This window comes from Ambystoma mexicanum, chromosome 8 (genome assembly GCF_040938575.1).
Source record: "Ambystoma mexicanum isolate Mex_15411 chromosome 8, UKY_AmexF1_1, whole genome shotgun sequence".
Classification (NCBI taxonomy): Eukaryota; Metazoa; Chordata; class Amphibia; order Caudata; family Ambystomatidae; genus Ambystoma; species Ambystoma mexicanum.
Genome location: NC_090929.1, coordinates 23,599,054 through 23,619,975, shown reverse-complemented (window position 1 = coordinate 23,619,975; position 20,922 = coordinate 23,599,054). Strand labels below are relative to the sequence as shown.

The 20,922-nt window shown below is 48.2% G+C and overlaps 1 protein-coding gene across 2 annotated transcripts in view; it reads left to right on the top strand.

The window, feature by feature from the left end:
• The window catches only part of DYNC2I2 (dynein 2 intermediate chain 2), a 257,564-nt gene that overhangs the window by 121,862 nt on the left and 114,780 nt on the right, over positions 1 to 20,922 (top strand). The gene's annotated exons all lie outside the window — the stretch shown is intronic.

Genomic DNA, 20,922 nt, shown 5'->3' with positions numbered 1-20,922 from the left:
TTGTTTTGTACTTTTTGTTGGCATTTACAGTGGAGGGTGTGGCAGTGACATGGCTACCTTTTTTTTGGTCAGCTGGAATTTGTTTTATTCCATTTTCTTTGTTTCCCACAAACACTGTTCGAATGTACAGAGTGTTCCCTCCTGGAGGTCTTGTGAATTGTAAAGTCTCTATGTGCTTTCTCACAAATGTATCTGTTCGCATACCTGCGTGGTGTGTCGTGTTTGTGTTGTGGGGTGACATGCTCTATAACATGGTTCTGCAGCCCCCTCTTGCTGTAGCCCTTACTGTGCTCATTGTACCCAAGTCTGGAGAGGGTGGGAAGAACTCAGGTATGGGCTTGTTCTGTGTTTAGACTGCATGCTAATGCATGTATGGGACGCGCAGTGCCATGTGCCACCCCCTGACCGTAGTGTCATGCAACTTGCGAGTCCTCAGAAGAGGAAAAACATCCCAACCCATGTGAGAAGAACACCTAGATCATCTATGGAACAGCAGGTTCACATGTGCGCTGTCGAGCTGTAATGTCTCTAGGGCAAGGGGTGTACACATTCTGGAGTATTGGGGGGTGGGGAGGCTGAACTCTGATCTGTTGTACCATTGAGGTTATGCTCTCAATACTCAGGCGTTCCTGCACCACTGATGAATGCTGCTCCCTGCTTTCACAGGGTTCTCAGGAACTTACTATTTCTTTAAAAAGTTGATTGGGGGGGGGGACTTCTGGGTATGGATTTCAACAAGGTGTGTAGATGCAACATTGGTTGGTGAACTCCTGTGAAGGTGGGAAGATGAGCAATGCAGGGCTGAAGGCATTGCCTGATGACTTAAAATTAGTAAATATTGGGAGGGAGTGCCAGCCCATGTCAAGCGAGGGCACATCTCCTTCTCCCTGGCTAAGTGCTAGATAAAGTACAGAGTGCAGAGATTGGACACATGGCTATAACCTGGGCATTTGTCCATTACTGTGCCAACATACATCTCCCTTGCTCATTCATCTTAGCCCCTTTCTTTTCCCACCAGTAAGGTTCAAAATGAGACATGTCTTCTTTTTGGCATAAAAAAGGCAGCAGATTTATTTTCACACATAATCGAAAACACAGCAAACAATTGTGAAAATCGTTCCGAAGGTGCAGCGACTGCTCTGTATCCAAAACCTGCTTCCCCCTTTTTCCCAACAAAGTCCACAGTAGGCACAACTGTTACGCTCACCTGGTATCCACGGGGACGCCACCCAGCCCTGGTTGGATGATTTGCACTCTCGAACCCTCTACCGGTCCCTTGGTAAGGTCTCTGGTTAAAGATGGGTCTGCAATATAGGACAGCTGGATTCAATACCAGATTGTCTTTATGTTTTCCCACCTCCCTTGGCCTCAACTCCTTCTTCCCCCATGGGCCTTCTCCTCACCTTAATATTGTGAAAGTTGGATTCTCCCTTCTGCTCCTCGTGGCAGGGGCGCGTAGATGTGGGGGGCGAGCAGCGACCAAGTTACTTCACTGGTGCAAGCCCCCCTGTGGGAATCCAGGCCTGCTGCGACTCCGTAGGTTTGCTGCTTTACAGACTTTATATGCAGTTCTTATGTTCCTCTTAGTCCGAAATATAATGTCTTGCTTCTTTCCTTTTAGGTATGGAAAGGTATTTTGGTGTTGTCATGCAGTTTGAAGATGAGCATGGGCCGGTAGGCGAAAGCGCGGTGTGCGCGATGCTGTCCGGTGAGTAATGCGCGATGCGCGGCGCTGTTTTGCCTTTTATATTGCTAACCTGTGTCTTTTCTCTTCTTGCAGGTTGTGATGTTCCTCTCCGAGTGCCGTAATGTTCCAGCAATGATACTGACCAGGAGATGACTACCCAGGTAAGAATTGTGTGGCTTTCTTCATTCAGGAGGAAACGTGAGTAAACGCTTACTAATGCTGTCTTTCTTTCTCCTCTTTCCAGGTTATGGTATTCCAGGATGCATACGGTGTCGGATGATGGCGTTTGTACCTTCAGGTGAGTGGAACTGAAGTCAGCGATGGATTGAAGACAGGATACTGTTCCAGGTACGTTTTGTAGTGTTCTTTCTCTCTCTGCAGGTCCTGGGTTTCAGGTAAGCTGGCATCAAAGAACTGGATACAGTGAGCGTTACGCTGCCCACAGCAGAATAACGCAAAGCATGTCCTGCTGTTTGGGTGTGGTTTAAATAGTGTCAGGTAAAGTAGTCCAGGTAAAATAGTCCCAGGCCTGCCACACCCAAAGTAGTCCAGGTAAAGTAGTCCCAGGCCTGCCACACCCAAAAGACTAGACCGCATAGCTCAGTTCCTTGTAACTGGGCTATGTGTCTGCCTCCATGTTGGCTGAACCCCCCCCAAGTTAAATAGTCCCAAGTAAATAGTCCCATTCAAATGTTGGTCTTCATGATGGTTATGAGCCTGGCGCCAAAGGCGCCAGGACTGACTCCAAGAGAGTCTTGGATGAGGTTTTAAGGCCTTTGACCTGGCCCTTACTGGAAGGCTGATTTGTCAGTGAGGGCCAGGGGCAAGGGTCATGACACAACTCCCCCAATCCTTCGTGCCTGAGACCAGCCTGCCCCTGCAGGTGTTCCTGGGTTAAGAGAGCACTGTTTCTTCGGGGGAAGCTGAGCCCTCATTGCTACCACCAGACGCCCCTGCCGCTTAGGATCCCAAGAGGGGCTGGTCCGAGAAGAGCAAAGACTCTTCCGGCTTTCCCATGGCTCATTCAGAGTCTGTCTCTTGACACTGGTCGCCAAAACACTGCCACGCCGAAGGTGTGTTACCGGCCACCGCGGCTCCCCCATTTCCTCTTTCATAGTTACAGGAACTTAGTGCCCTTTGTGCACAATTTATTGTAACCTCAATGCCCCATGCTGGCCAGTGCACTCCCTCTCTGGCATATTCAACCAGGGACTTCACCTTTGATCAGGTTGTGCCTGACCTGGGCAACACTTCTGCCCTTTCAACATTCCTTTCTTGCCTTGGCCTGATCTCAGACCACCGGCTCCTGGTTTACCCCAGCTGTGAGTTAACTCGTACGTCATACTTCGCCCACAGTATGTTCCTCTCCATATTTTATCAGGCTAAAGCTCCCCAACCAATGTATCCTTGCTCTGCCTGCCCTTGCAGGAGTTACAATGCTGGGAGAGCGCCGTTCCTGATGGGGGAGTTTGAGCTTTATTCCTTTGCTAGAATTTCACAAACCAACTTTGCCTTCCTTCCCCCTTGTCTCAGTCCTATCCCTTTTTAATCAGGCTAAACTTGCACCCCTCAATAATCCTTGGGCTGACGCCCCTTGCCGGAGATCTTCTGCTGGCAGAGAGCGCCGTTTCCGACGTGGAAAGCTGACCTAATTCCTTTAGTAAAGCCCCCTCGCCGTTGAACCTTTAAAGGGAGACTCCCCCCATTTTATTTGTCATGTAGGCCCAATCTCCCCCCCACCCCTCCAATCCTCTGCGGATTGCCTGCCCTTGTAGGAGTTTTACCGGGCTGGAGGAGTGTCGCTCATGACCCGGAGGAGCTGGGCCATTCTCTTCTTAAATAGACCTCCTTCCCCTCCTCTATTCCTTCTGTTGGCCAAAGCTCCCCCGCCATAATCCCATCAACCTCTAGACTGTTAGCTATCAGATGCACCATCACCACTGTTACTTGTTTCTCGACCCCAGAAGGATGAAAGGCTGACTTGGCCTTGCTGACCTGTTAATCCAAACCCAGGTCCTAATGCCAACACTGTACCCCTCAGCGGTTCAGCATCTGACTTGAGCACCTCCAGGACCTTCACCCCTGCCCGAAACAGATATACCCTGTACCTTGACACGAGTTCCCTGTACAGATACGGCAGTTTTCAAGGGTATCCATTTACATTCGAGTTCTTATTAAACCCCGGGTGGGAGGGAAGGAAGGGGCTGGGGGTAGAGAGTCCCTGAAAGCTGAAGCATCGGTGTAACTAATTGAATTCCATTGCTATATGCTATGTGCTGCTCTGTGTCGTCTTGTTCTCAAGGTGAGAACGTTGCAGCTGAGCCATCCTCCCGGGAAATATGGAAATGATCAACCATGCATTCGCCGCCTGAATGCACTCACTATTTGTGACCGTGAACCACTGTGTGAATCTTCACAGTAAACCACTTGCACCCACGTGGGCCTTGCTCCACCTGTCCCAGTATTGTGCACCCTTTTCCCTGCGGCAATTATCATATCAAAGAAGACCTTAAAACGCAAGCATCACAATTCAAAACCCCTTTTTAGATATCTACAATAACTCAATGTGCTCAACTTATTCGTGAAGTGTGCCCTAAAACCTAGGGCCCCTGATAACATGCCTGTGTCGTACCCTTCAAACCCTTGCGAGTTGGGCTGCCAAGAACGGTAGATGAAAGGTGCCCAGCTAACACCCTGACGCGCGTACTGTGGGCCGTGTGACTTACCTATCGGAAATCGTTCATATCCCACCACCTATGGTCTATGGCGCCCCATGGCTCGGCGGCGAAGCGATGGGCGGATCTACCTTCATTCCAGATGGTTAGAGTATTGATGCCCTGTTTGTCCAAACAAGGGTGATGTATAAGGGAGCGGAGCTTGTAGTGCACCCGCTAATGCACACCGCCAGTGGTGTGTCGAATACTCGCGCCCCGAGAAGAGTCGCGAATAAACAATCGTGACTCCTGCCTTACCAAAGTTTTAAACTATGAGGCAAAATAAAGGCTCACCTGTCATCGGTCTGGGATTTGCGATGGGGGAGACTGAGTACCGTGCCTGCCATCCGATCCATTGTAGGTGGGAAGAAAGTAACCTCTTCCTCCATTAAGACTTCACTGTTTATTAATCCCCCTAGACTTAATCAGTGCGCACATAAGCAGCTTCCCCCCACTACCTACCTCGGTCATTCACTGACCACCGTGACCCAATTAAATCTTGAGCTACAAAGCCGGATGTTACACCTGCAACAACGGCCCATAACCATGCTAAGCCTCCTTAACCGTGCGTGGACCCGCCTTATTCCCCACCAGCCGACCATCACCAGGCCATGCATACTTTAGGCCCCGCTGCGGGTCCAACCTGAGCTCAGCTACTCACCCATCCTTTTGATTACACCCACCTACGGCTAGCCACGAAAGCCGCACCATACGCCCGCAGTACTGAATAGCTTGCAGTCCCCATGAGTACCTCTACTAATCTGTACCTGTTAAACCACACATGCCCCTTCATTTTTGCTTACCCTGGGCCTATCTCTTCCAGGGAGGGTGATCTGCAAGCCCCGATGCCTGCTCGTTCACTTTGACCTCTTTCGCTACCCCTTCCTTTCCATGGCCTCTCTGGAGGAGTTGCACGCACTCTGTGTCTTAAGAACCACCTGAGCGAGCCCAACGGTAACCCAATCCTAGGCGGCCACACCTTCTAACCCATTAACCGACTCCTGCTCCTATTATTAATACATTTCCCATGAACACCACAACGGAGCAATAAACCATACTTTACCAGAATTGTTTACCAAGCCCTGTTAATTGCTGTCCGCTCTGATCTCTCTTACTACCCCTGTCTTTAATTGGCCTCTCGCTCGGCGTTGCGTGCAGTAAACAGTACCTCTCACACGGGTGCAACCTGAAAAATTTCATACCACTCGCCACGACCATGTGGTAGTCAACATTGTAACGCGTAAACCGCTGCACACTTAAGAACAACCCTGCGTATTGTGCTTGCGGCACAGTTGACCAGAGGCCATAAGACTGCTCTTATGCTAAATGTACTGTCTGCTGCCTTTATAAACTGTATTCAAATTCTCTTCCTGGCCTACCGCCTATCGGGTCCTAGGGCAACAAGCTGCCGAACAACTGCTCCACCTTGTCTTCGGTGGCCAAATCCTCAAACCAGGCCCTTGTTGACAGCTAATCCCACACTCGCTGCATGCCCCCCCGCGCTTCAGCTTCGATCTTATGGTGGTGCTGGAACGGCAACAAAGCCTGCTGGATTCTAGAGTAATCAGCCACTGCTCCCACCAACTGGACTTGTCGGGTATATTGAAAGCCTGGGCCTGGGAATATGGTGTTCAGGTCCATCAATTAACTCTCCCCCTCCCGCACCCCAATATCGCGTGACATTTTGCAGAGGGGTTATATTTCCGTTAAGCCCCTACTGAGCTTTGCACACAACACCAAGTGTTGTAACATTTGCTGTTCTCACTAGTAGAGATGGGCTATGCAGAAGTGCCTGGCAGTCGCTAACCTGCTGGAGGCTGCCCTATAGTTAGTTTTACCGGCTTGGAACTGCAGTGCGTGTACAATGTTTGCTACGCCTTTTGTTACGCTGACTGGCCTTCCGGAGGCACCCCCATAACTTCGGTAGCATATGTGACCATACTCAAGAATGAACAGAGTGCCATGCACTGCGCCGTCGTTATCGTGGCCAAACAGTACTTTGTGAGACAGTGCGTCGTCTCTGAATTTGCAACTTTACCATTTAAAAAACAACCGGCCACCTCCGGCCACTCACTGCACCCTCCCTTTAAATAGTGTCCTGCTACTATCAAAAGCTGAAAACTAAATCCTTCTTAACGGCGGGCGTCCTTCTGCTGCGTGCTGTAAGTTCCGTGCAGCCAGCACCCGCCGCTTATATGGGGCTTGTCGCGCCCCTTTCTTTTGTTGCCCTTCGCTTTGGAGTGCTTGGACTTATCCCTCCCCCTAACCCAGGGAGGAGGAGGACGACCCTGCCCCGGTTATCGGGGTGCCTCCTCCATCTTGTTCTGTCTTTCCGTCGTCACCTTCATGCTGACCCTGGTGAGGTTTCAGTGAGTCTTTACTGAAGGATGAGTCTTTTGTGATGTGGCGTCATCTATTTCTCAGGGGGGAGAGCAGTCGCCTAGTTTCAGAATTGTTCTTAAATTGGAGGCAACGGAAGGCTGCCTTGCAGGGTATATAGTTATTCTACACACAGGTTGAGGAAAGTAAAGATTTGAAGGGAATGCTCAGGCAGATGGGAGAGTACCTTTGTGAACTCTTAGCTGGGCTCCGACCCAAGTGCTTTTAAAAGGGCCCATTCTGAGCTTGCAGTGAAGCTGAATAGGCAGGTGGCATTGCACATGTTTTACACAAGACAGGTCTTTGGAAACCGAGCCAGCCAGCAGGTCGGCTGTTGGCCGGCAAGAGGAATATGCTGGAGTGAAACCGGCCTGTGGCCCGAGTAGAGTTCAGATCTGGTCAGATGTTTGTGGCCAGCAATAACATCAATAAGGCATTTCTGGAATTGTATATGGCCGATGCTGCTCTGTCTCTAATGGATCGCAGCTGATTTTTCTCCACTGTTGAGTGTGGAGCATAGTGTGGCAGCATTTGCAAATGCATTAGGCGGGAATAGTCGAGGTGCAGAAAAGATGGAATACCAGTAAAGCACCTGGGCTGCAGGGCTTCCAGTCTGGATTTCAGAAATGCTGTGCTGGTAAGCTGGTTCTCTGGTTGTGGGTGGGTCAGAAAATCCATGGTTGAAGAAAAATACCCAAAGTCTGTGCACACAGCATTGCTTTGTCTGATTGCCAATCCACAGAACGGTTGTGCTGCAGGCCTACACCACAGGCCCATATTCCCTTTAAATGTGTATATATTAAACCTCTAGCTAAAGCATTCACCCACGTGCTTGGAAGCAGGTATTGGAAGCCCGCTAAACCTACCTAGGAGCAGGAGCTCCTACCGACACTGCAGGAACAGTGCCTCGGTGCAGAGGAGAAGCTGGAGCTTCCTCTGATTATTTAGGTAAGCCTGTGAGCTTTCCTGATCACCCCCGATTATCTTCGTGTTTTTATCAAAAAGCGCGGCTAAATGCGCTCACATGAATGCCTGCAAACTGCATTGCAGCAGATTCTGAAGCAGAACCCCACGCAGCGTTTATTTAACTTTTGTGCTCATTCCAAATTCATGGAGCACGAGGACGCCCACTCCAGAATGGCCACCGGGATGTATTAGGCATCCACCCCTCACCTGCCTACACCCATCTTGAACCATCATCCTCTGCCATTGGCTAACCGGGCTAGAAAGTGCCCAATCAGCCGCCGGCAGGCGTAAGCCGGCCCTCCTCAGGAAGGCCCCGAGAGAAGGCTGGTGCCTGTCCTAGCCTGTCGTGCCACGTCAGGCCAAGGGGCGCGCTACTATGCCCTTTTCCGCCCAAAACATTATCATCTTGCCTACATTGATCGTCGTCTTGCGTTCTCAAAAGATGAAGATGTCGCACGTTTGCTGTGTCCTAGACTGACAAACTCCCTCCTACTAGGATGCCTACTTCCACAATCTGGTGAGACTTATAACTCCTCCTCATTGTTCGACTTGTGTTGGCCAAGAGTCCCTCATGCCTATTATGATCTGCCTAGTGCCATGCATGTCTGCCTACTCTGAGTGACCACGGGCTACATGCGGTCACACTACATGTGCATCCTCCATTCTAAACCTACTGTGTACATAATCAGAGAACTCACACGTGCTTAGCCATTGTTTTCTACTGTGTTAGTGTGTCCGACTCCTCTACTTGCATCCAGCTTACGTCTGATTGCCCTAACTATTACTTCACTGACTCTGTCACCCGCACAGCTCTCATACCGGGTCCTTGATTACCTCATGTGTAATCACAGTATCTACCTGTTCTCCTATATCGTACCTGCATCGACCGTTTCGGTCACCTTTACTACACCCAGACTACATGCCCAATCGTGCAACTTTTACTCACTTGAACTGCCCATCCCCATTTATTGCAATTGCGCCCCATCACTGACATTGCTTGCTATATGGACTATATTGCTCATATGCCTAAAACCTATTGTGCTTGCATTGATTGCCCTGGTTGCCTAAACCCACTGTGTTTGTTCTGCATTGACTGCCCTGATCACCTAAACTTGCTGTGTTTGCACTGATAGCCCTGGTTGCCTAAACCCACTGTGTTTGTTCTGCATTGACTGCCCTGATCACCTAAACTTGCTGTGTTTGCACTGATAGCCCTGGTTGCCTAAACCCATTGTGTTTGCTCTGCGTTGACTGCCCTGATCACCTAAACTTGCTGTGCTTGCATTGACGGCCCTGATTGTCCTGCCGGGGTACCAATCTTTTGATTATAAGGACCATTTCCTCATAACAAGTAGTATACCTAAGCTTACCCAAAACATGCACATTCCAAGGAGCCCACTACCTCTCCTCCTTACTGTGCTAGCCACAGTCTATCTTCTGACTATACCCATCACTAACCACGACCACAACCTAGCCCCCACCATGACTCAAGCATATCCCTGCACTCTGCCTGCCAGAAATTAAAGACTCCGATGTAGACTATCCAAACTCCATGATCCTCCTGCAAGAACCCTCCCCCCCAACAACAAAAGATCGGCCCTCGCACCTGTCACACCTCTCCCCAAAATCAAAGCCCACCTCAAAATTACTGCCCCAGACTCTATCAATCCCAACTCTCAACCCTCTGCAGGCTCTTCAACCCCCACCCTAGCCTGTAAAAACATCAAGGGTGCGCTAATAAACGCAAGATCCATGATCGCTCATGCTACCGAAATAGCAGACACGATACAGGCTGCAGACCTTGACATCTTAGCGATCACCGAATCCTGGCTCCATGCTGCGGCAGGTCCTGCTCTCTCACTAGCTATCCCCTCAGGATACATTATCCTAAGATCAGATAGAATGGACACCAGAGGAGGAGGTATTGCACTCATTGCTAGAAACAACTTGCAACTTAGACTAGTACCGTCCTTAGACACTAACTCCTGTGAGAACCTGACCGCCAAACTTAACATAAACGACTCCCAGACACTCACGATCCATCTAATATATAGACCTCCAGGCCCCATTGGAACCTTTGAAGAGGACTTATCTAGCATTGCCTCTAATAATCTCAAACTCTCCTCCCAAGTTCTACTTTTAGGGGACCTCAACTTGGGCTATAACGACCCTAAGGATGCACATGCATCGAGCGTGGCTAATATACTCACAGAAAAAGGCTCTCACAAAAAGTGCTACACCCTTCCCATATCAAAGGAAGAACCCTGGACTGGGTAGCAGACTATAAACCTCTAAGGTATAATCCCCTCAGGTATGGTTGGACCATCACCTCATAACCTTTACGTTAGTCACCGATAAACCCATTTCTGCTCTGATACCTCTGGTGCCATCTATTCCCACTCGGAATAAAAAGAACATTACACGTGACAACCTACTCCCACTCATCTTACCCACACTCAATGCCATCCCAGACAACCTGGGACCTGATGCCTTGGTCAGGGAATATAACCAGATCATGACTACCTCTTTAGATGCTATTGCCCCACTCAAACTCAGACAAAGTAAACCCAAAGCACACCTCAACTCCTGGTTTACACCATACCTGAAAACATTACGTGCCAAAAAAAGGTTATGTGCTACATCCTGGAAACTTCTCCCATCAGAAGAAAATAAGACTAACCTCAGTGCTATTACAACATTATACAAAAATGAAATTCTACTAGCCAAACGTGAATCCTATAATGCAAGAATCACTCAAGCTAACTCTAGCACACAAGAACTTTTTGTTATCCTCAAAGAGTTGGAAGCCCCGATCCCTGTGCCAGACAACTGCATCAAGGACAAACATTGGTGTTCGAACATCCAGCAAGCACTGGCTAACAAAGTCACAACTCTACGAGCCAAAATTGCCAACAAAAAAACATCATTAACTAGTACTACGCCTATCAGAACTGCAGTAGACCCATCTAAAAATAACAGCGACCTAGCTTGGTTTAAGTTTTCTAAAGTCACCATAATTGAAACTGAAAAAACTATACTCTCTCTCAAACCAATCAACTGCCAGGGTGATGCATGTCCTACTCAACTGATAAAGGATGTAGCTAGAGATTTATCACCATTTACCACAAAACGTATCAATGCATCCTTCGCATCTAACACCGTCCCAACTGACCTGAAGGAATCTTGGGTGCTCCCGCTCCTAAAGAAACGGACACTAGACCCCCTAATCCCAACTAACTACCGGCCCATCACTACTATACCTTTTCACCTGGAAATCACAGACAAAATGGCCTACTCGCAAATTCCAAAACATGTGGAAGTTAACTCCCTACTAGGATCAAGACAATCAGGTTTCCGACCACAGCACGGAACAGAAACTGCATTAATAGACCTCAAGGCCCAGATAGATGAACTGAGGGACAGAGGAGACTCAGCCCTCCTCTACTTCTGGAGTTATCCGCCGCCTTTGACCTGGTCGATCACCAGGTTCTGTGCAGTCACCTGGACTCAGCGGCTCACTTCTCCACCGAAGCCATAGTCTGGATACAATCCTTTGTCAGTGACGGCACAATGAGAGTCTTTTCACCTATGGCAGCAGCTGACCCTGCTCCCATCACATGTGGAGTGCTCAGGGATCCTGTGTTTCACTTACCCTCTATAACATCTTCACAAAGCCCCTTTTCGATGATTTGGATCATCTGGGTATCACCTACACGAACTGCAGATGATACATAGATCCTCCTACCTCTTTCAGGTGATTATGAAAAGGATTTGGCCTTGGTGAACAAGATCTAACTCATCAACCAGGCATGGATGTCCACCCATGGACTATTGTCATGATTCCTGCCCCTCATGTCCCCAGCCCTCCAAGATGTCCGGCTGGAGCCAGGCCACGATCACCTACATTGCCCTCAAGGGCCTCTCCATCCCTCCAAAGACCCACTTGGAGTCAGACTTGGCGCTTGTGGCACCAGACTCACTCAGTCCCATAGGATAACATTGGGGATTGGACTTGTAGTGCATTGATGGGGACAAGATGGATGCCCCCACATATTTCGGTTCCCAGAACTGCATGTGCGGTCTAGTCTTTTGGGTCTGGTTCAGCCCAGAGACACCTGGGATACCCAGAGACTATTTAAGCCACACCCAGGCTGAGAAACATGCTTTGCGTTTTCTGCACCTGCAGCGTGACACTCACCGTGTTCAGATCGGTCTCCAGTAGGCCTGCATCTTTCTTCTGCGCTCAGCTCCTGCAAGAACAAGAACACCGTTAGGAACAGCCTTACCTTGCGGCACTTCTGCCCATCATTCATCGCTCCTTCTGGTCTGCGGGCATCTTCGGCGGCGTCATTCCCATCCCGGCACGCCGCTTCCTAAGGAAAAGGGAAAAGAACAGAAAAAAGGCATTAGTAAGCATTCTACAAATCTTCGCTTATTTTTAAATACTGTACGAGCTTCAAACGCTTACCTGAATCCCAGCCGCTCTGGGGGAACTCTGTCTCCGCAACTTCTCATCCATCTGCAAGAGGGAAAAGACACTCCAGATTAGCGTGGAAACATCTAGAGGCGCTGCATACCGCGCTTACCCACCGCATTTGTTCTTCATAACCGGCATCCACGCTGAAAACGTTGCGGCACCTAAAAGACACAGAAAAAGAACTCAGTTCAATGCAAATACGAAAGGGGTGCATCGCGCTCTCACTCACCTTCAGCGCTACTCACCTCAGCAGCACGCCGCCATCCCCGGACGCCGGCCATCATCTAAGGAAGGAAAGGAACGAAGTTAGAGAACTGTTCAAAACACTCATTATACTTACCTGTCAGACTCTTGCCAATGAAGTAACTAGGCAGCAATGAACCCCCATCAATCAACGCGCCCCTGCGCTGAAAGCAGGACGGAGAGCACACTATCCAAGAAAACAAGGTGAGCTGTGGATCAAAGGGAAGGGTTGGACCCCGGGGAAGAAGGGGTTCAAGCACACAGAGACTTAAGGTTAAACTCTACCAATCCTGTGTTTCAGGCCCAGTCTCCAGTCGAATAGCCACCAGGGAAGGGTTCGAGGTCGTAAGAGGTCAGAACAGGCTGAGTGACGTCCCCGTGGATACCAGGTGAGCGTTACAACTATGCCTGAATGATGACAAGACTGAGATCATTATCTTAGGCACCCCATCCTCCCTTAAATAACTTAGCCCCAAATACTCAGCCTTTAACATAGACCAAAACATCATCTCAGTCGCTAAAGAAGTCAAAACCCTGGGGTTTTATCTGGATACTACCCTAGCCCTCAACAAACAGGTGAATGTCATGGCCTCTGCCACAGCTTTTACCTGCAAATTGATACGAGCAGGCAAAGCCTTCCTCTCCGACAGTTGCATTACCCATGCCAGAGCACTTATTCTCTCAAAGTTAGACTACTGTAATGCCATGTACATTGGGGCAACCAAACAAGCAACTAATATGATATGATAGTTTATTTATATAGCGCCTACACACAATGTGTTTCAAAGCGCTTCAAGGCAAGAGAGGGAACAAGTGTAAATACAATGACATTCTTACAGGCCATGAACAGTAAGGATGTGAAATTAACTATCGTACTCGGCCTGACGACATTTCAGATAGTGCAAGAGCTAAGACATAGGTAAGGAAGGGAGGGGGAGAGTGGGAAGGAAATGGAAACAGACGGGCGACTACCATACTAGGCCTGACGACATTTCTGGTAGAGCCAGAGAAAACAAAAGGCGAGGGAGAGGGGTGCAGAAAGAGAGGGTAGGAACAAAACAAGCAACTATCATACTAGGCCTGACGACATTTCAGATAGTGCTGGAAGGGGGTTAGGGGGGGAGGAAAATAACAGTAATGGGAGGGTGGAGGAAACAGATGAGGTTGCTATCATATTAGGTCCAGGGACAATTCTGATAGAGTAAAGGCATAGAAGAAAGTAAGGGGAGGAGATAGGAAAAGGGAGAAGGGAAAGGAGGAGAGAACAGAGAGTAAGCAGTCAAAAGGAGTGGAGAAGCAAAGAGTGGAGAGTGAATACAATTGCAGAAGTCAGTAGTAACACATAATGTTGCAAGCCAGGATACAAGATGAAGATGGGAACAGCATGATTCAGGGCCACCATGAGTACAAGATGCAAAGGAAGTCCAGCAGGAGAGCTGAGAAAGAGTGACGCACCGGGAATGAATAAGTCCATAAAAGTGAAATCCAGCTTTGGCCACAAGACGGTGATGGTGAAACCGGAATGTATCTGGACAGACTCCTGCAGAAGTAGGCTGGAGGGGGGCAGAGGGAGAGCAGGGTAGAAGAATCAAGCAAAACAGGCAACACCTGGGTGCGAGAAGGGGGGGCACAAGGGAACATCACAGGGGGACTAGAGGGGATGGGGATGACCTATGGGGACAAAGGGGGTAACACATGTTGGTGCATGCTTACCTGCTGCCTGAGCAGGGGGTCGGGCCCTGGGTCCTCCTGGTCAGAACCGGTCCAAACAGGAATTGCCCTTTTCTTCATCTGCCCTTCACTGCAGACGCCCGGGCGAGAGACGCCCTTGATCTAATAGTTAAGAGGAGGAAGGAAGAGGCAGGGCTAAGAAGGTGGGTGGTGCTTAGACTAGGTGACCTAGATCTACTTGCACCTGCTCCCCATCTGCAAAGGAAAAGAGGCTGGACGGCTCCTTAAGTAGGGAAACAGAGCGGCAAGCAGGAAAATCCAACTTCTGCAAAATAATGCCCTTAGAGCTGCACTAGGAATAGCTAGGAGACAACATACCTCTGAGGTGGTAAGAAGAGCCAATAACTGGCTGTCCACAGCTGACAAAATCAAACTCAAAGTTGCCTCGCTCACTCATAAAGGTATTAACAAGGCAGCTCCTCTCTACCTCTCGGATAGAATTAGCCTGAAAACCACGACAAGAACAACCAGACTTTCCAACACAAATTGCCTTCTGATTCCCAGTTATAACTTGGCCTGAGTGGGAGGCAGTAGCTTCCAGGTCAAGGCAGCCCAACTCTGGAATGCTCTCCCCTCCACCCTTGGACTAGAGCAGTCCTACCAAAAATTCCGACTTAACTTAATAAAGTGGCTAAAAAATGCTCCCCACTTATCCCCAGAGCTTACATGCGTTTACCATTACCTCTACCTCTAGCCGCTGTAATATACCGGACTGGTTATATACTCTGTATATCTACTGTACACTGTAAATCCTACAACATTATATGTGTTCATACCCAGAATGTATGTTTTCCCTCTTTTTGCTCTAACCAAGTATTGAGTGTTCCCATGTACTGTACATCTTCTCTGTGGATGTGTAACTAAGCTTTGAGTAACCGTGCTATGTGCCTGAATACAAATAATAAAACAAACAAACAAACATAATAATATGGCAGAAATCGCATCAAAATTCTGCTGGATGTCATGCATGCATATAAAGACACAATGCGGCTGCAGCAGCTTTATCTGTTGATGTGGACAAGGCATGTAACCACATGAGCTGGCACTTATTTGAATGCTCATTGCATACATTGGGTTTCGCTTAGCTTTTCGCGTCCCTTTTAAAATCTTATATTCAGGAGTTGGGGCTGGTTGCTCCACTAGTGACACGCAATCTGAAATATTTACACTGGGAAGCGAGGCAAGGGAGGGTTGCCCTTGTCCCCCTCCTGCTTAGTTTGACTCTATAACCCTTGCTGGCTTCCAAACACTAGGGATCAGCAGAGTGTCCAGTAGGGTTATGGAGACCAAGGCATTGGTCTACGCTGATGATATGGTGATTTTATTGGAATACCCAGATAGACATGCTTGGTCCTTACCCTTTCTGTCTCCAGTTTGTTGCAGGGGTCAAAAATGTGATGCACACTACTTTGTTAAGGTTTTTCAAAAGATGCCATTTTATTAACTCAAAAGGTAGGATAAACTCCTCGCTATCCCTGCTCTGACCAGAGGCGTAGACCGGGTAGGGACTGAGCGGGCAAGGCCCACCCAAAATCTGTTAATGCCCACTCAGCAGTGCTGTGTGTGCATTTATAGATGTTAATGTCACTGTGGTGGGCGGGCTATATTGGCTTCAGACCCACTGGTTAGACCATCCTGGCTACGCCTCTGGCTCTGACGAGGATTTCCCTGCCTAAAATAAACTAAGGAAAACACTCTAACAAAAAGGTTTTTGTCCCTCACACTTGTACATGAAAAAACGCAAGGTAATATATGGCATTTCAAAAGCAACAAATATAACCGTTAAGTTCACAGTATGATAACGGTCTCTCCTTATAATTTGCGTGAATTTCCCTTCCCCAGTTTCAAGCAGGATTCTGTTCAACAGTTCCAAAAGAACAGGGAATTCCTGTCTTATAGCAAAGTTCCAATGCAGTTCTTTTGATTTCCACTTCGCAGCAAAAAGCTCCAACACTTCAGGATTGTTCAACAAGGTTTCTTTCTCTTCTACTTGTGATGTTATGAAATAGAAACCTCTTTGCATAGACCACGAACATTTCCTGAGTTCAGTAGAATTCATATAAATTGTCTTTGTCAGGATTATTCTGCAACCACATATTTGTTTAGAGACAATTATATACTTCGGCAGCAGTTTAAACACCACTTTCTTGAGCAATGAAAGTTTGTCAGGATGATTTGTTAATACCACTTCATCAACTTTGACCTGGTTTACTCTCATGCCTCTCTGTTCAGGTATACTCCCCTGCCCGAAGAAAATAAGGTGTTTCCACAACCCCCTGACCTGGTATACATCCCTGCCAGGCCAGAATATGTTGAGCAACAAGTGCTTCTGTGGTTAAGATGAGCTTACAACTTTGCAATGTCTCTTACTTCACAACACCATGTTTTAAGAATTTCTTTTGGGGAAAGATTCAAATTGGTGCTCTTTATTACACATTTGTGCTTCACTCCCTCTGAATATCCTTTACCAGAAGGCGAGCTTTCCTGCCACTCTTGTTTCCCCACTTCTTCATTAACCAGATACTGACAGTAATATGGTCTCACTCCATCTCCTCTTTGCCTTTGGCAATGTGCGTTTCCCCCAGCTTTGTTTATGCACTTCTTTAACCATGGGCAACAAGCTTTTAAAAACTTTTGGATTCTTATTTGGCCCTTTTTGACTTTGGCAATGTGTGTTAGTTTTAAATTGCCTTGTTTGAATGTTCTTTTGGCTTGGGCAATGGTAGTTTGTATTGTGCTCTTAAATTATCACCTCTTGTTGCGGACTTTCAAACAAACCCACATGCTTAAAATCACAGTCAGTTTGTTTTCCGAAATAATGCTTTCTCTGCTTTCTGTCAGTTCGGTATTCAAAATGGCCTTCTTTCGTGGTTTTCCCTCTACGTGTTTGCTTTCTGTACCTGTTCTGAGCATTCAAGCGGTTAGTTACAGAGCGCTCCAGTGTCCCAATAGCTTAGTGAACTCACTGGGTATGGCATGCATGTCAGTTTCTTTCGCTGCTCCCAGGTCCTCTGCCTCTGCTGCCCATCGCGGTCAGGTAATCTGTTACTTCCAGTCTGCCGTGACCCACGCCACTCGCACCCAGAGCTTCCCCTGGTCCACAGGGTCTCCGGTGCTTGACTAACACCGGGGACAGCCTTGTTGTGGGGAAGCTTTTCAAACTTTCGCTTCCCGCTGCGCAGCCTCTGCAATTCAGGTCTCCAGGGGGCAAGCTTCCTTCTCCGATGCTTCCCGCTGCGCAACCTCTGCAATGAAAGCTTCTGAAGGTGTAGACCCTCTCAGGACCGGCTACTGCTCGACACCCGACAATGGTCCCAGCGTCTTCTTTCTCCTCCAGTCTCTGCTTCTGCTGCAACATAGAGATTTCACAATTCCTCCACCTGTGACTACTGCTCTGCTCCTTCTTACTAATGACCTGCACCTGGGGGGGCCTTTTAAGCCTTAGTCTCCCTCAGGTGTGGGTTGTTTCCATTAACAAGCTGCACTTTGCAGGTTTGTTCCTCTTCAGCCCTCTCCTTCGTCCCAGTACTTCGGGAACTATGGGACTTGGAGTCCATAATGCAAAAATCGGTCTTTCTATTTTGCAGTAGGCTATTAGAAGGTTGGGGTCTCAAAGGAAGTTGTACAAGGGTTTTTTTAGTTCCCCCTGACCTGCTCCACCCCCACCACCCCTTGTGTGATCCTCCCGCAGAACACCACCCCTAGGGTCTGGATCAGAAAGCGTCTGCCTTTCCCTGTGCCACATGATCAGGGTCCCAGGCCAAGTTTACTGGGGAAATAATCTCTGGTTAATCACAGGTCCCTTCCAAGCAAATGGTTTGAAGGAGTCCAAAAGCATTGTGGGATGCCTGGGTGTGGTGACTGTGAGGAAAGTATCTATGATGTAGGTGAATGTTTCTAAGTTACTGGAAGGTGTAAAGGGGACCATCAGTAGACGGTCCCACCTGAAAGTGCCCTTCTGGAGCAAAATGGGCAGAATTAACATGTTGCAATTCTGTTGTGTTGTCAATGCCCTGCCACTTCCCTTGATGGATAGGCAACAGAAATTAACCTATAAGGATCCTAGGTCTTTCCTATCGGGGAAGGAAAAGAGGTAAACCTTGGCTTTGAAGTTCTCCAAAGGATTGTGCTCAGGGGGCTTTGTTCCAAAGGATTGTGCTGAGGGGGCTTTGTTCCAAAGGATTGTGCTGATGGAGCTTTGTTCCAAAGGATAGTGCTGATGGAGCTTTGTTACAAAGGATTGTGCTGAGGGGGCCTTGTTTGCCGCTCTTAAAGAACTATCACAGGGCATATCTGTTAAACATTTCTACTTGTTATTGGGGCAGACCCGTGAAGCAGGATGATCCGGACTGGATCGCTTGGTAGTGGGAATGTGCTTGCTCCTGTTGGTTGTCAATAGAATGCCAGATGAATTGTAGCACGTTTCTCGCCCAACAGTGTGCTCCTCTGTTGAGAATTGGAGAGACTGTATGTTTGTGAGGGGATTCAATTATCTATTATATCAGAACTTGCAGGGTAACCTTTTGATACAGCTTCAAAACAAGAAGCTGTACTGTGGCGTATTTTGAAGATGGAAGATGTTTGGGGTGGTTAGTTGATTCACACTTCGGGTTACAATTGAAGTACAATTTGCCACCAAGGAAACAAAGGGGTATCTTCAAATAAATGCTCTGCTCTTGAAATTACATGTTTACGCTAGGTATAGCCACGTTTCTCCAGTTCGGAGACTACTTAAGTTAAGTAGTTGTTAAGCTGGGAGTATGCAGTCCATACTATTTACAGCTTGGAGTCTGCTGACTGGGTGTGTAAACGGGCACAGACGTGTCCCCCGTTATTTTAAATGAAGCGTAAGGAGTGGGGAGGGAGTATGTGTGACGGTTTCAACAGGCAGTAGCAAATGTGACCTAAACCTGGGGTACACGATGCCGACGGTGCTCTTATGCCACTACTGGTCACCAGTGAGACTGCAGAGACTCTCCCTTAGGGAATCTAGACATGATCCAGGGGTTGTGAATTGTTGAGTATGTTCTGGGGATGCACAAGAGTTACAGATTTTTGGAACGAAATCTATGATTCGATCCTACTTGTTACTGCTGCCTCCCATCCTCGTATGCTGCTAGTGCCAATCTTACATTACCTACTTGGTCTCTGCGGTTGCCTTTTCATACATGGTGTTGGACGTGCAGGGAATTTGCACGTGCTGAAAAGCAAACCCTGAAGCTGTGGAAGTAAACCCACATGTCAAGCAAGCAGGACTGGGTCTCGGGCATGGCTCTCATGGTGGGTGAAGTATGTAAAATCAGTGTATGGCGGGCATGATGATTGAGATCATCGAAGGACAGTTTAAGGAGTTGTATTTGTAGTGCTCCTCAATTCTCTCTGGCGAGTGCCTGAGTTAGGATCTCTACAATGTTTGGTTTGTCCCACCTGTCTGTGTCTCCCCGTGTGGAGTCCCATGTCTGGTGTTGGTCTGTGAAGAGCCTAGGAATGTTGACAAGATTGTTTTGCTAGGCGATTGTTGATAACTAGTACTGTACAATATGTCTACTTTTTTGATTTGAAGTTTCCTGTCTTGGGCCTGTCTTGTGCCTAACGTCCAACAAAAATACAAAAAACAAAGTGAGTCATCAGCTGCAAAAGAGAAAATGTTTCTAAACAGGGCCAATATCCGCTGAATCACACTCTTGCCATTGGGAAGAACATGGTACATAGTACGGCAATATCATGTCAGTGGAAAATGTACTAGTTTACAATAAGGGAAGAGAGACATGTAATCACGGTCACTAACCCTCTGCCATCAAGAGGACTTTGTTCTTCATCAGAGGCCCTGGAATTCTTTTAGCCTTGGAGATGTCCTCTTTCTGAAGGATGTTGCTTTAAATGGTAAGCACCTCGTGTTCCAAAACGGGACTGTCAGCAAAGTGGAGCTGGTCATCGGCAACACTAATGCCCTCACTCCTGGTGCATCTTCAAGGTCCCTCTGGCCAGACTTCTTGCATGGAGGATCAATGGTCCCATCTGGCCGGCTCATGGCAAGACCAATATATCTCTACCCAGATGGAGTTGAGATCAGTCTCCCCGGACTGCAAGTGGCGCAGACGCTGGAGACGGATGCTTCCATGGAAGGCTACAGAGGACCTATAGTCCAACTCACAACTCATGGGACCTGATCTGTGAAAGAGCAGCTCTACCACAGCAACAGGTTGGAGCTTGTAGCAGTGTGCTTGTTGCTAATGCTTTTCTGGGGCAGTGAGGTGCAGCTTGACACGCTTATCAACGTTCAGAGGTGCTGTCCTCTGATCTTGGTGACTGTGCGTGAGGATTGGAGGAGTAGTTGGTCACAGAGCAGAGTGGAGCTTTCAATACTGCAGTTCTGCAGCCGAGTAGATTGAGTTACTACAGTGCCCTGTAGTGTGTGGGGAAGGGAGGCACACTGACATTTTAGCAAACAGTAACCACGTTGACTACTGGCAGAGCTTGACGTGGGATGGGAGCTCAGTGGTAGTGGCCAATCGCCAGCAACAGCCTCCCGGCTATGTCTTGGAGACGGCGTCTAAGTACACGTGCACATCATCGTAAATTGTACATATTTGGCACATATTTTTGCACGGGGGGCTGCGGCAAATTGATAACACACCCCAGAGGCTTTTCTGCTGCACAGAACGGTACTGTGCACATTCAATCATATTCATAACTGACTTTGCGGCTTTCTGTTGGGGAGTGCT